The 12,638-nt window shown below is 37.7% G+C and overlaps 1 protein-coding gene across 7 annotated transcripts in view; it reads left to right on the forward strand.

The window, feature by feature from the left end:
• The window catches only part of LTBP1 (latent transforming growth factor beta binding protein 1), a 186,506-nt gene that overhangs the window by 47,759 nt on the left and 126,109 nt on the right, over positions 1–12,638 (forward strand). The gene's annotated exons all lie outside the window — the stretch shown is intronic.

Below are 12,638 nucleotides of genomic sequence, written 5' to 3' on the forward strand. Positions count from 1 at the left end.
GGAGTTCAGGACTGTAGTCTCATTGGTGACTATTTTTCTCTATATTTAATTTATTACGTGTTTATGAACTTCTGCACAGTATGGAGCTGCCTGAGAGTTTCTGCTTCATATTTATAATAAAAAGATTGTGTAGGTGCCCAGCTTGTGGCCTTGGCTCATGCCCCATTGTGTGCAGAGCTTGAGGACAAGTTTTGGCTTAGAAGATTAAGAGCTTGATGAATTATGGGTTAGGTATTACAGAACGTCTGCTGGCTTGATTTGGAGAAAAGTTCCTGCAGCTGAATAATGGACTGATTAACATTGAGACCTTTAGGTACTTGCAGTCTCCTGACAGACTTCCTTTGCTGTAGCACAAAGAATTATGCTCTGCTGAGGTTTTAGGGAAGAGACTTTCCTTCTAAATCTTTACCTAGAATTCCTTTGTGTATATTTGCATTTCTGCATTGCTCATCTTTATGGTCTGTCCATTTACACTTCATTGCAACTCCCTGCTTCCTTTTCTTCAAGTGTAGGTTTGTTGATGGTAAATGAGACTATTGGCTCTAATAGGAAGAGCAGTGGGCAGCTGGAGGTCTTTCAGTTAACATTTTCAGAGTGGTGAAGTATACTTCTTGCAAAGCACTATCTCCCTTTCTTAGAAGTTTCAGAAAAATTTATATTTTTTTAGTCACACTGTCAACATCAAGCAGTAGTCTCTTTTGTAAATATGATACTGCTTTTTTTCCAGTCAGCAGTTGTTTTCTTTCAAAAAAAAAAAATTAATGGCCACTGGGATTGGATTGTGACCATCTGTCATGACTCTTACTAGTCAAAGAGTTTACAAATTCCAGGTTTTATAGTTCTCCACTACTTGGTGTGACTGTTCCAGGTTGGATTCTGACCAAAAAAAAAAAAAAAAAACCATCTTTCCTTTTGGCTCCATTTTTCAGGCTGTTTAAGTCATTCTACCTTCAGTACACTCAGTGGTACTCACAAGTATCAAACTGCTGCTAAATGGATGGATTCTGTGAGTTGGTTTTTTCCTTCTATGGTAGCATAAGGAGAAGACTCTATAGCTGTAAGGTGAGGGAACCAGTGCTTCTAGCTCTTTCTAGCTTATTTGAGTCCCACTGTTACTTACAGTGCTCTGAGGGACATGACTAGGAGAAGGAAAACCAAGAGCTGAAGCCTGGACTGGTTTTTATCAAATTCTAAGCCCCTTATTGAGCAGTGCCTTAGTAAAACACTCTACCCTTATTGAAAAGCTTGTGAGTCCTAAAACAGCCAGAGGACAAGTAGTAAAAGAGTTTCTATGGCCTGATAAGGTCAGCCATGACTTAAGTGTTGACTCAGAGGTAAAATGCAAGCTATTTGGATGGTGTCAAAATTTGTGATTCTGAGCTCTCTGTCAGCCTAAAAACCAGTCTCATTACCTGTTTCACCTGTTTTCTAGATCTGTGAGGTGAGAGATGGTGGCAGCAACTTCTGATGGATGAGTTCAGATATCTGCTAGTACAGAGTGCAGTTTGAGCTGTATAGTGTTGGAGTCTAGGATGATGTCCCGATAGCTTGAACAGGAGACCTAGAACTTGGCCTGCCATATCTGTTTGGGTTTTCTGGTTTTTGGAGGTACTGGGATGAACTTGAAGATTAGAAGACTGCTTGTTTTCATGAAAATTGAGTTCTAAATTTCAGCTGTCAGTATTTTAATGTTAGAGATGTTTGAATTAACTACGGTGAGGTAAGATTAGGATCTGAAACTTCATGTCAGGTGTCCTGTGATAACCATGAATATGCAGTTCTTAGTCCTGTTTTGACTAGAGATGAACTGTGTGGATTAGTTCATGCTTGTGGTTGATGGTCATTGTCTAGCTAATGTATGAGTGTGGCTGATGATCTCATGGTGTTTTGTAATTGCTCTTAAATGTATAATCTTTTTTAATGGGGCAGGCACTTATGTAATTGACCAGAGGAATTGGTAATGGCCATATGGAGATACTTGAAAAGGAAGAGGGGGAAAAGGTAATAATTTTATTAAAAAGCAGAGGCCAGAAAGTTAGTACTAAATGCTTCACAGCTTTTTTTTTTTTTTATGGTAACATTAAATAAAATTTCTTTAGAGATGAGAAGAGTAGCTAGGTAATACTTGGTAGCATTGCCCAAGAGTTCATAGCTATCAATAAACATGGAGTGCAAAGCTACTCATTCTGTTGGGTTTTTATGAGCATTTCTATGCATTTTACTTCAAAATATTAACACTGTGCCAGAGACTGGCAATTGTGAAAAACGTACTCCATAGAGTCAACTTTCTTCTCTAGCTGTAGCTGCTGTTGGTTTTGCTTTTTCTGGACTTCTATAGATTGTTTCAATCCAGTGATATAAAATGGATAGTCTTGAACCTGGAACAAATGTCAGTCTTTTGTTACCTTTAGGGACGAGTCTGTCCTGCTAGAAACAAATGAGATGAGGGGTACTGGTACACTGGGAAGAAAACTGCCAAACATGACCAGGTGCTTCTGAGCATCTTCTGATTTAGAGGGAATCAGTCATGTTTAAATGTCCCATCACAGCGTTGTCAGATGAGCTTTTGGATGTACTGGGGTAAAAAACATTAAAGTTAAATCACATTAAACATTTTTCAATTAAAATTCATTCAAGATGCCTTCTGGAATTTTTGCTCTGGTGCATTTGTAAGCAGTTTCGCTTCTGAAAATGCTCAGAACATGCAGTATAGTACGCTTATTAAAAACAGTAAATAGTTTATTCTTTTGGCTTTTAAGCTGAATTTTACTGTAAGATTATGTATCACATCAACAGAGCTTGAAAATTCAGCAAGCCACTGGGGTTGCAATTTTAGCATTTAAAGTCACCCTGGGATGTGAAATTGAGTTACCTGCTAGTAGCAGGTAGCATTTCTACTGTCAAGCATTTTGAACTTCTCTCCTGTGGGATACAAACTCTGAGTAATACTCAAGGGATGTGTTATTTGTTTAAAAGTACTGTCACACTTCTCCTGTAATCTGCCTAAATATTTGGAACCTCAGAGTGAAAAATTCTCTAGCAGTAGCAATGGCAGCAGCACAGAAATTTCAGCCATAGAATTCTATTTTCAACCTGGGAGTCCATGAAACAGTAGGAAATTTTTTTTTATTTTTAGTAATTCAGGTACATCTACCTCAGTTCCCACTAGTTCCTTAATGACACTGTTAAATAGTAACCACTACTCATCTGAGCATGAATCCTCTAAATATCAGTGCTTGTATCCCTGGATTGATAAATGCAGTAATGCAGAAAATTTGTTAAAGGAATGTTGTGTGATTTCTGTTGGCCTAAAATGTATATGATAGTGAACAAATTCTAAATGTAGTCTTTTTGGAATTCCTTTCAACTTGGCTATTGTAAGAACTGCTTATTGCAGCAGGAAGAGGCTAGGAAGTTTTCAGTTTCACTCTGTCCACTTCTGGTTTCTATATGGATCTTCAGAAAATGCATTTAAATACACATTTTATTTTCCAGCCTGAGATGTCTGTGGGCTAAAGTTTAGTGGCACTGTGCATTTTGCCCATTGAGCTGAAAATAATGAAATTTCTGCTTCTGAAATAAATTGTTTGGTGTTGCCTGCATGTGGAAGACAATTTTGTGCACCCTCTCACCAGGGTACAGTTCCTCATAAGCACAATGAAGATGCCACTACTTCCCTGTTCTAGAGACACATTGAGAAAATGTATTAATTAGTGACTGAGGCAACCACAGAATGCACTGAGAGCAGAAGAAAAACTCAAGAGTACTTTACCTACAACTGGAATTGTATTATGTGAAGTAAATCAGGCATGTGTTTGTATAATGAAGTTATCCCAAGGAGGAAAAGAGGATAAGAAAGAAAACGAGACTAATGTCTCTAGGAAGACAATGTGAGAAGTATGTGATTTTGCAATTGAAGTTACATGTTAAGTTGCTAAAATTAAGTACTATGGAAAACTACTTTCTTCTAGCTAGATTGGGTTGTTTTGGTCTTCACCAAAATTCTTTATAAAATTCATTAAAGAGAACTTGTCTCTACTTTAGGTGGTAAATGAAAACATGTCTTGGATTTAAGTAGTAAAGGTTACATAAGGTTTAGTGAACTTGGGCTTGCAGCACCCTACTGTGTCTTAGTTGTATGTATTGTGGCTGGAATTTGGACAAATATGCCTGTATGGCTTTGGGACTCTTAGGATCTGCTCATGGTTCCGTGGACAACTCTTAAATTCTTGTGTAAGGATGAAGCTGAAACAATATGAAAGTTGTGTAACTCCTCTGACTGTGGCTATATTATATTACATCATATTTTACATAAGTTTATACACATGAAATAAGCTTAATGTGGAAGAAAATGTCCCAGCACTTATAGTTGTGATGGGCTGAACAGAATACCCTGTTCCAAATTTGGCATAACAAGAGCTTTCCTCTGTTGGCAGCACAATACATTGGTAACCTAGTGAAGCTCCTCTGTAAGTTTATATGTAATTACATGTACTGCCTTCACTGATGACTTCAGAGACTGATTTGAGCAAATCCCAGTTGTCACTTTGAAATTCCAATTAAAACTATTTTTGTGGAACTTCACCATTCTGGCTTCATTAAGTGACACTTACTTCATAGTAATTGTATTTCCCTGCCAGGCAGTATGGGTAAACAGCTGCAAAAGGCATAAATATTTTATTGCTTTAAAAAGTGCACATAGAGGTATGATATGTGTTGCATATAAATACATCTGTATGATTTGACATTCTACCCGAGTTCAGACTTGGGAGGAAAAACTCCTTTTGATCTTCACTGGGTCAGATACTATTTCCACCATTCTTGTTACTGCTTTGTGGAGCTGCTCTTCATGAACAGCAAAGTAATTCTCTCTCTGGCTTGTCTTAACTAGATCATTGCATTGTGTTCCTTGTAACTTGTGCCTGTCAATGTATTTATGGATATTAGAGTTAAACAGTGGTAATGTTCCCAACTAGAGGTTTTGGGAAATTTGGAGATGAGGGAGGATCTCAAGGCTACACTCTGAACAAGATACATCCAGCAGAATGAGGTGAGGGAAACCAGAATGAACGCTTAGAAGACTAACATTAAGGAATAACTGAGTGATTACAACGTAGTCTGTTTGGAGGGAATGTAGAGTCAAATTTGCTTCAGTCACTCATGGCAACTCACATTCATGTATTGCTCCTAAAATTGTACATATTCAGTTGCAAGGGAATGGGGCAAGTGTATAAATGTTGGGGACTTTTTGTTTCATTTTCTCAAATGCATGTGTGTACAAAGTTGGTGCTCTCATTTCAGAGCAGAAGGGATTTTTAAGAGACAAGCTAAAAACTTTAAGATAAAATTTTGTTCCTGTCAGCATCAGGGTCAAAGAGCACTGAGGCTTTTCAAAGAAAAATTTTAGTGTGAAGCATTCTCTTCCTCACTGCTATTTCAGAGCATTATTCTTCCTGCTATTGAACAGTATGGTGATTTGTAACAGCCAGTTAAAGTTTACTTTTGATTCCAGCAAGTCTTGGAAACAATAGGCTAAATTCTAGGTATAAATTGAGTTATGTAGATTCAGATTAATTCAGCTAACTGTAGCAAACCAAGCAGCACATTTACATTGCTTTTGCTTCAAAAAATAGAGTGACAAATTCTGAAAAAATAACTAACAAATGAATGCAGTTTATTTAGCAATTATAAAAGACCGTGGAGTTCTTTGAAAACCTTGGAGACAGAATAGCTCTGTATGAATACAAGCTATTTCACTCAGTATACTGTTGCTGTAGGCATTCTAACAATTCTCTTGCTAAGCTGTCTTCATGATTGTTTGTGTGTCTATAAAGGCTCACAGTTGAGGAGGCCAGAAAATCAGCAGCCCCCCCAAACGTACTGTATTTTTCTCTCTGGACTCTCAAAAGATTTTATGGCCCTGAGCTCACTAGGAAATAAATGTCTGCCTGACAGGCAAAGGCTGCTGGTGCTTTTATAGAAACTATTTTAAATGTTGCATTCACCCAAAAATGAATTCCCATCTCTATGCTTTAAAATACAGAGTTTGATATACAGCAGAATGAAGAAGGATGTTGGAAAAACATGGTGATCTGGCAAACAGAATTAAAATCAGTTCAAAGCGTGTAATTGCTGAGGGAAAACACAGACTGAGACCAATGCATCTCAGCTTCTGAGATCAAAGAGTATTGGCTCCAAAAGCAAAAATTTCTCAAGGAGATAAGAGGAGGCTTTCCAGAAAATTCTGTAGGGGAAAGTCTTTATGATGTTTAGAAAATATTAGTTTAGGTGGATATAGAGACCTATTGAACCCACACAATTAAACATTAAAAGTCCCTTAGCCTGGCTCCTGGCTAACTCCAGAGTTACTGTAATACAAGTCTTTGGTATCAAGAATTGATTCTGATTGCTTCAAGTAGCTGAGTCTGGTTTTCTTCAAAGGAGATGTGAAAGTGCTTTTCTGTCAGTCCATTGCCTATGCTAGAAGGAATGAAAAAATGTTGACAAAAAAATTACTGTACAAATGTTCATACCCTGTGAAGCTGCAATTTCAGAATCAGTGACATCCTTATGTCTGTTGTCATTTTTTCCCCTGTTCAGAAAATTAGGGGGAAAAAAAGATCTTGGCTTCATGTACTGCTGAGGGAGAAGATTTTTAATGGTGATTCAGCATGCAGAGGCAGCTGTATTCATTAATAACTTAATTCCATGATGTCCTGTCCTTTGTCACTGTTTACAGTTTGTTGACTTCCCTAGTGCTTTTTGTTTCCCTTCAGGAAATGAAATGTCAAGTGGATATACTTTAGTAAGGTAATATTAATTTAATTTGTATTCCCTATTCTTCCTAGAAATGATGAACATTGACTCTTGCAATTTAGACTTTTTTCTCATTTGAGGGAATTGTGTATGTTGGGAGGGGGAAACTCTATCTCAAGAATTTATTTTCTTGACAAGTTATTTATTTTCTTGAGAAGTGCTCTTCCAGCTTGAGACTTGTAATACTATTGTCTAATATTTGTATTATTGTTGTGAAAGAAGCCTAAATAATAACCTTAGGCAAAAGGCATAATTTGAGATGAGTACATAATTTCAGGTGGCAGTGAGTCTCATTCTCAGTGTCTAAGACCAAATTCAGACCACCTTGTGAAAGAGTCCTGTTGATAAAGTGGATAATGGCATAGTATTTAGCTGGGAATATTAAGTTTGTGTGTAAAGATGCTGACTTCATTATCAGAGTATGCATTGCAGCTTCATCAGTGGAAAATTGCTTGTGGTGGGCTGTAAAGTTACTGCTGCTTTGTTACAGCCGAGATGAGGATTGTAACCCTAACTCTGTGCCTTAGATGATGTCTGTGGCTAAATGTGGCTTTTGGGCCTTTGTTACTCAAGTGAAAGCCTTTTCGGTCCAGGTATGCTTAAGTACCTAAGAAGCTGGATAATTTGAATGGAAGCTTAAAAAGGCTTGTTCACCTGAATGCTGTGCTTACAGCTGGAGTAGTATCCAGCCCCAAACCTGAAGCACTGATATGAACTCAAGCGTGAGTCTCTTGAAGAGCTTGAAGTTCTGTTTCAGCACAAGTACTGCACTCTGGGAAAGACAGGCCATCTGGGTGCTAATATTTTGTGTAATTCATATTTGAAATTGCAGCTGAAGCACTTGACTGCCTGCCTATCCTTAGAAGTACACTCAGCTGAGCTCTCCTGTGGGATTATGTTCCTCAAGGACTGCTAGAGCAGTCATAGTGATATTTCGAATCCAGCTGTAGTGAAGTCACAGAGTTCTTCAAAGACAAGTGTCTGAGCCCTCAACTAAGCAGTCTTGAACTAAGCCTTAGGTCATCAGCCTTTACTTCTGAATGGGTTGGGCACAGTCCTGTTCAATGTTCTGCTTGCTCCATGCAATCAATTTCTCTCATCCCTTGGAAAAGAGACCTAGGACTGGTAAGTGGTGTAACTCGAGGCTAAAATTTAGCTCTTTACCATCATAACCATTTGTGGATCTAGTTTAAATATAATTGATTTAAACAAAATAAATGCAGCACAGATTAAAAGAATTATTGGCCAATAAGTTTATTGAATTGAGTTGAAGCCATTCCATCAGACATCAAACCACACTGCATGCTCTATTTGGGTTGGTACCTTTTTCTGGATCACTCTCAACTGTGAGAATGGAAATTATAGTCATGTATCTCATTACCAGGGAGAATGGCTGTAGTTAAGGATAGGATGTTCATTGCCTGAGGATTGTATATAAAGAATCCTTGTAGTGGTCGAAAAGACAAGGAAGACCAAAGACGATTGATAAAACCAGCTGGCAGGGACCTCAGATTTCAAATCTATGCGTGATTTGTACATTATGGGTTTCCAGAGGACAAAATTGAATGTAATGTCTGTGAATTCTTCTCTTGCTCTAAAAGGCTGTGTCAGTGACAGAATTTATCTGCAAAGGGCTTGTGGCATGTAAACACAATTGGGTCTTTCTAAACAATCTCAGCACTTGTGCCTGCATATGCTCCTTTGGTACTTTTAAGTGAAGCCATCCATACAAAACTCAAAAAATCTGTGTTGCAGATAGTGGAGATCTTTTTGGAATTTGTCAAAATTAATAGAGGAAACCTACTTAAACAAAACAAGTGTTGCTGTAGTAAATGACTTCAAACAGTACACTGTTCACACTCTTATTTTAAACTGAGATTAAGATAATTGAAGAGTGAGTTATTTGCCTCTCCTAGAATACACTACTAAAAATTTTAAAATGTTTTGGAGGGTGGTGGAGGTGGTTATGAGGAAGATAGTGGAATTCTCTGTTCTATTCCTTGACAGGGAGCAAGGAAGAGATTATCACAGGGATACAGTCAGGAAGGGGAAAAGACTTTCCTGGTTATTTTCTTTTCAATTACCTTCTTCCTTCCTGGAAGCTTCCTACCTGATGCTTCCTGGAAGCATCAAACTTTCTTTTGAAATTATTTCTTTTCCTGTTTGTCAAGCATGCTGAAGAAGCAAGCAGGGCTTAAAAAGAGGGTAGAGAAACAAGGGTGAGACAGAAGCGGGAAGTCTGAGAGCTCAGTTCTGACTGCAGGGAGAAGTTTGTGGTAGGAGCTTCTGAGTGAGACAGAAGGAAGAAGTGAAGGTGTAGAGGCATGGCTAATCAGAAATAGGTATCTAGAGAAGTGTGTGTAACAGCAACAATGGCAATAAGAATGGCAACAAAAATATCAGTTCATCTCTCTCTTCAGTTACTGTCATATTAAATAGCTGGATCATGTTTTGCTTTTTTTTGGAAGCCTTCCAGTTTGCATCAAGACAATAGAACTGAGTACTTGAAAAGTGATGAAATATCAAAGGTTAAGTTGTATTAACTAGTGAAATACATGAATAACGTAATACAAATGCAGCGAAAATATGAAGTACAGAAATAACAAAAAGTAGGAATGCTAAACTAATTACATTTCAATATAATGTGTTCCTACAGCTGTCTAGGCATGTTAAATCAAGTACAGCTTGCCACGCTGTTATCTTGTTCAAAATGTTTGACTGGGTGGATGTGCACACATACACCTCACCTCATGCAGAACTGGGGGTGTACTCTTAAGCATTAGAGAAGTCATTGGATCTTGTATTAAATAAATCTGAATCATCTTATTTTTAATTTCACTGACATGTCTAATTTCTCCCAATGCTTGTGAAAAGGGAACTGGCTGTGAGGTGAAAAGGGAACTGGCTGTGAGGTGACCTAGGGAACACTAACCAAGTTTCTGCAAAGAGCAAAGGTAGGCATTGTATATTGAAGCCAAAAATCAAATTACTCAACAGCTGTATCTTGCCTTTATTTAATCCATGTAGTTTTCAGACTTGTTTGTACTTGTGACTGTTACAGAAAGATTAAGACTTATATTTTGCATGATTTTTAGATGGGCAAGATTTGAATGCAGGAGATTTTACTCCAGTGCTCAGAGCAGACTAAGAGTTGAGTTTGGTCCTGCTGAGGTTGTTCTTTATTTGCAAAGGGATGTTCTATATTTGTTTCACTGAGATGGTATCTGTATCAACAGATCAGAAAGGGATTTGGTAGATGTGTGCCCCTTTGGCCTAGCCTGCAGATTGGTTCTGGGTATGAAGTATCAGTGCATTGTTGGAAGACAAAAATAAAATAAAATCATAGAAGCATTTTATGTAAAGCTTTGTTAAGTAATTCTGCTGGTCTCCCCACCATTGATCAGACTTCAGCTGCAGTAAAGTGTGGTTTTGGACAGGGTTTGTGAAGAAAGATGAGGACCCAGTGACTGGTATCAAAAGCAAAACAAAAAAGATGTAGATGTGCAAAATACAGGCTGTTAAACGGTATGTTTAGAGGGTTTTGGTCTGGTCAAAATGAGACTGAGGAAGATTGATGGCAGTGTCTTCAAGTTTGTTAGAAAATGATCCACAGAGGAATAATGTTTTGGTAAAGTTTGCTGTAGATGAAGCAGGGCAATAGCTTGAGTTGCTACAGGGGAAAAGTGGGTTAGGTATTAGGAATACCTTTACAATAGGAGAGGCTGAAGTGTTGGAATAAATTCTTTGGGGGGGGAGGCTGTGGAATCTGCATAATAGAAGGGGTTTGAGGATAGTCTGTCTGGACAAACCTTTTGTTTAATGTTGCTGTTTTATCCTGGGAAAATGCAGATGGCGAGATTAAGTGATCTCTCAGAATCTCTTACAGCACTTTCTGTGCCTTTTAAAGCCTGTATTTCTTTCAATGTGTAATCAAAAACTTAGGGAAGATCTGCCTCTGGTCTATATGTCAATCTAGTGTGTCTTTGTCTTTTTATTTTTTCTCTTTCTGTTAGGTTTTTTTGTTTGTTTCTTCATTAGCTCCTAGCATTATAAATCTTCTAGATGATTCTATTTCTAAGTTGTATGACAGCTAAGTTCAACTTGTTCTGATCTTTGGAAACTAGGTTTTTATTGGTTGTTTAAGTTTTTTTATTTTATTTTCAATTGATGGCTAAGTGATGACAAGACAGAACATCCTCATGTTGTCAAAAGTGTAAAAGGTCATTTGACAGTAGTTCTAAGAGCTTAACTATCTTACTTGTGCCATTGATTTTTATGCGATGTCATCTTTCCTTTTAGCTGAACAAGCATGTTTAGTGTAAGGACTAAACCAGGTGGATTGGTGAAATAACTGGGAGACACCTTTTTTAGGAAATAAGTAATTTCCTTCTGCTTCTTTTGGTGTTTTTTCTATGTTTGTTTTTGTTTTCTGTGTCAGCATTTAGCTAAGAAAAAAGAGAGGGTGTTGGTCATCTAACAATTTAAAATGCTGAATGTATTAGCTGCTTAAAAGCTAATTTGGTTTGATTTTGGATGATTCAATTTTAAATGCTCTCCTCATGCATCATGATTATAATTTGAAAATGTGAAATAGCCTGAAATAATCCATTCTTATTGTGAAGAGAATGTAATTTTAAAATTAGAGCCTTCAGGTCTGATGACACACTGTGTAGATAAACATATGAAACCATACTGGGATCAGTGCAGAAGTAGAATGTCATGAAAAGAGAGTAATGTATATCATTACTGGAGGCACTGATGGAATGTCGATAGTTCTGCTAGTTCTGTTTCCTTAGGAGATTTGTCTCAGGATATTTGTCATAAGTGAAGGCATGTACCTGTGTATTCAGCTGGTAGAAGCCACTGCTTGTGATTTTTTTAAAATTGTGAATCCTTTTGGTTAGATCACCGTGAAGCACAAAACCGTCACACAAATAACATCAGTATTTTTGACACATGAAAAGATTTTATTCTCTTTGCCCCCTTGTCCTATGTAGCTAACTATTTAACTGAATACCAGTCCTGCTTTCACTAGTGTTGCTAGCTCATTGTTTTCCTGCAGAACAGGGACACACCACAAATCACCTGAGCTCCACTGTGACTGTTGAACACTGTCAGAATGTTGGAGCTGTGAGAGCAGCCATAAACCCAAGGAAAAGAAGTGTTTATAGAAATTTTTCTAGGAAGAAACAAAGTCTGAGTTGCATTGCACAGCTACTCAGGAGGTTGAGGAGGAATCCTTCCCCTGACACAATTCTTTCCAGGCATGGCTGTGTAAGCTGTTGTGGCCACCTGAACATAAAACCTGCCACCTGCACTGTCTTAGCTACTTCACCTTTTTTACTAATGCAGGGGGGAAAAATTTGTCATAATGGATGGTGGGGGCAGAAAGGATTATATTAAGAAATCCTTTTGCTTGCATTTTCCAGGTCTCCTGCAGTTGTTGCTAAATCATAAATTTATCACAGCAGGGGTTTGCTGTGTTCATGATATTATATCATAGTGACTTACGGAGATGGAAAAAAACCTCATACATATCATGCCAACTTTCAACTAAAATCCCAGCACTTCACCCAAACATCTTTCTTTTTTTTTTTTTTTTTTTTTTTTTTCTTTTTTTTTTTTTTTTTTTTTTTAACTGGCTCAAGAGTTTTACAGATTTTGGAAGTTATGGGTACATTCTTTCACTGATGTCTTTTGACAAATGTATCACAGGTATCACAAAACTCTGAAGTATAAGTGAGGCAGGATGAGGCGCTGTTGGCTGAATCTCATTGTGAGTTTGCTGTCTAGCTGCGGGATGAAGTTTTGTCCACTATTAG

The sequence above is a fragment of the Ammospiza nelsoni genome, chromosome 3, assembly GCF_027579445.1.
Source record: "Ammospiza nelsoni isolate bAmmNel1 chromosome 3, bAmmNel1.pri, whole genome shotgun sequence".
Classification (NCBI taxonomy): domain Eukaryota; kingdom Metazoa; phylum Chordata; class Aves; order Passeriformes; family Passerellidae; genus Ammospiza; species Ammospiza nelsoni.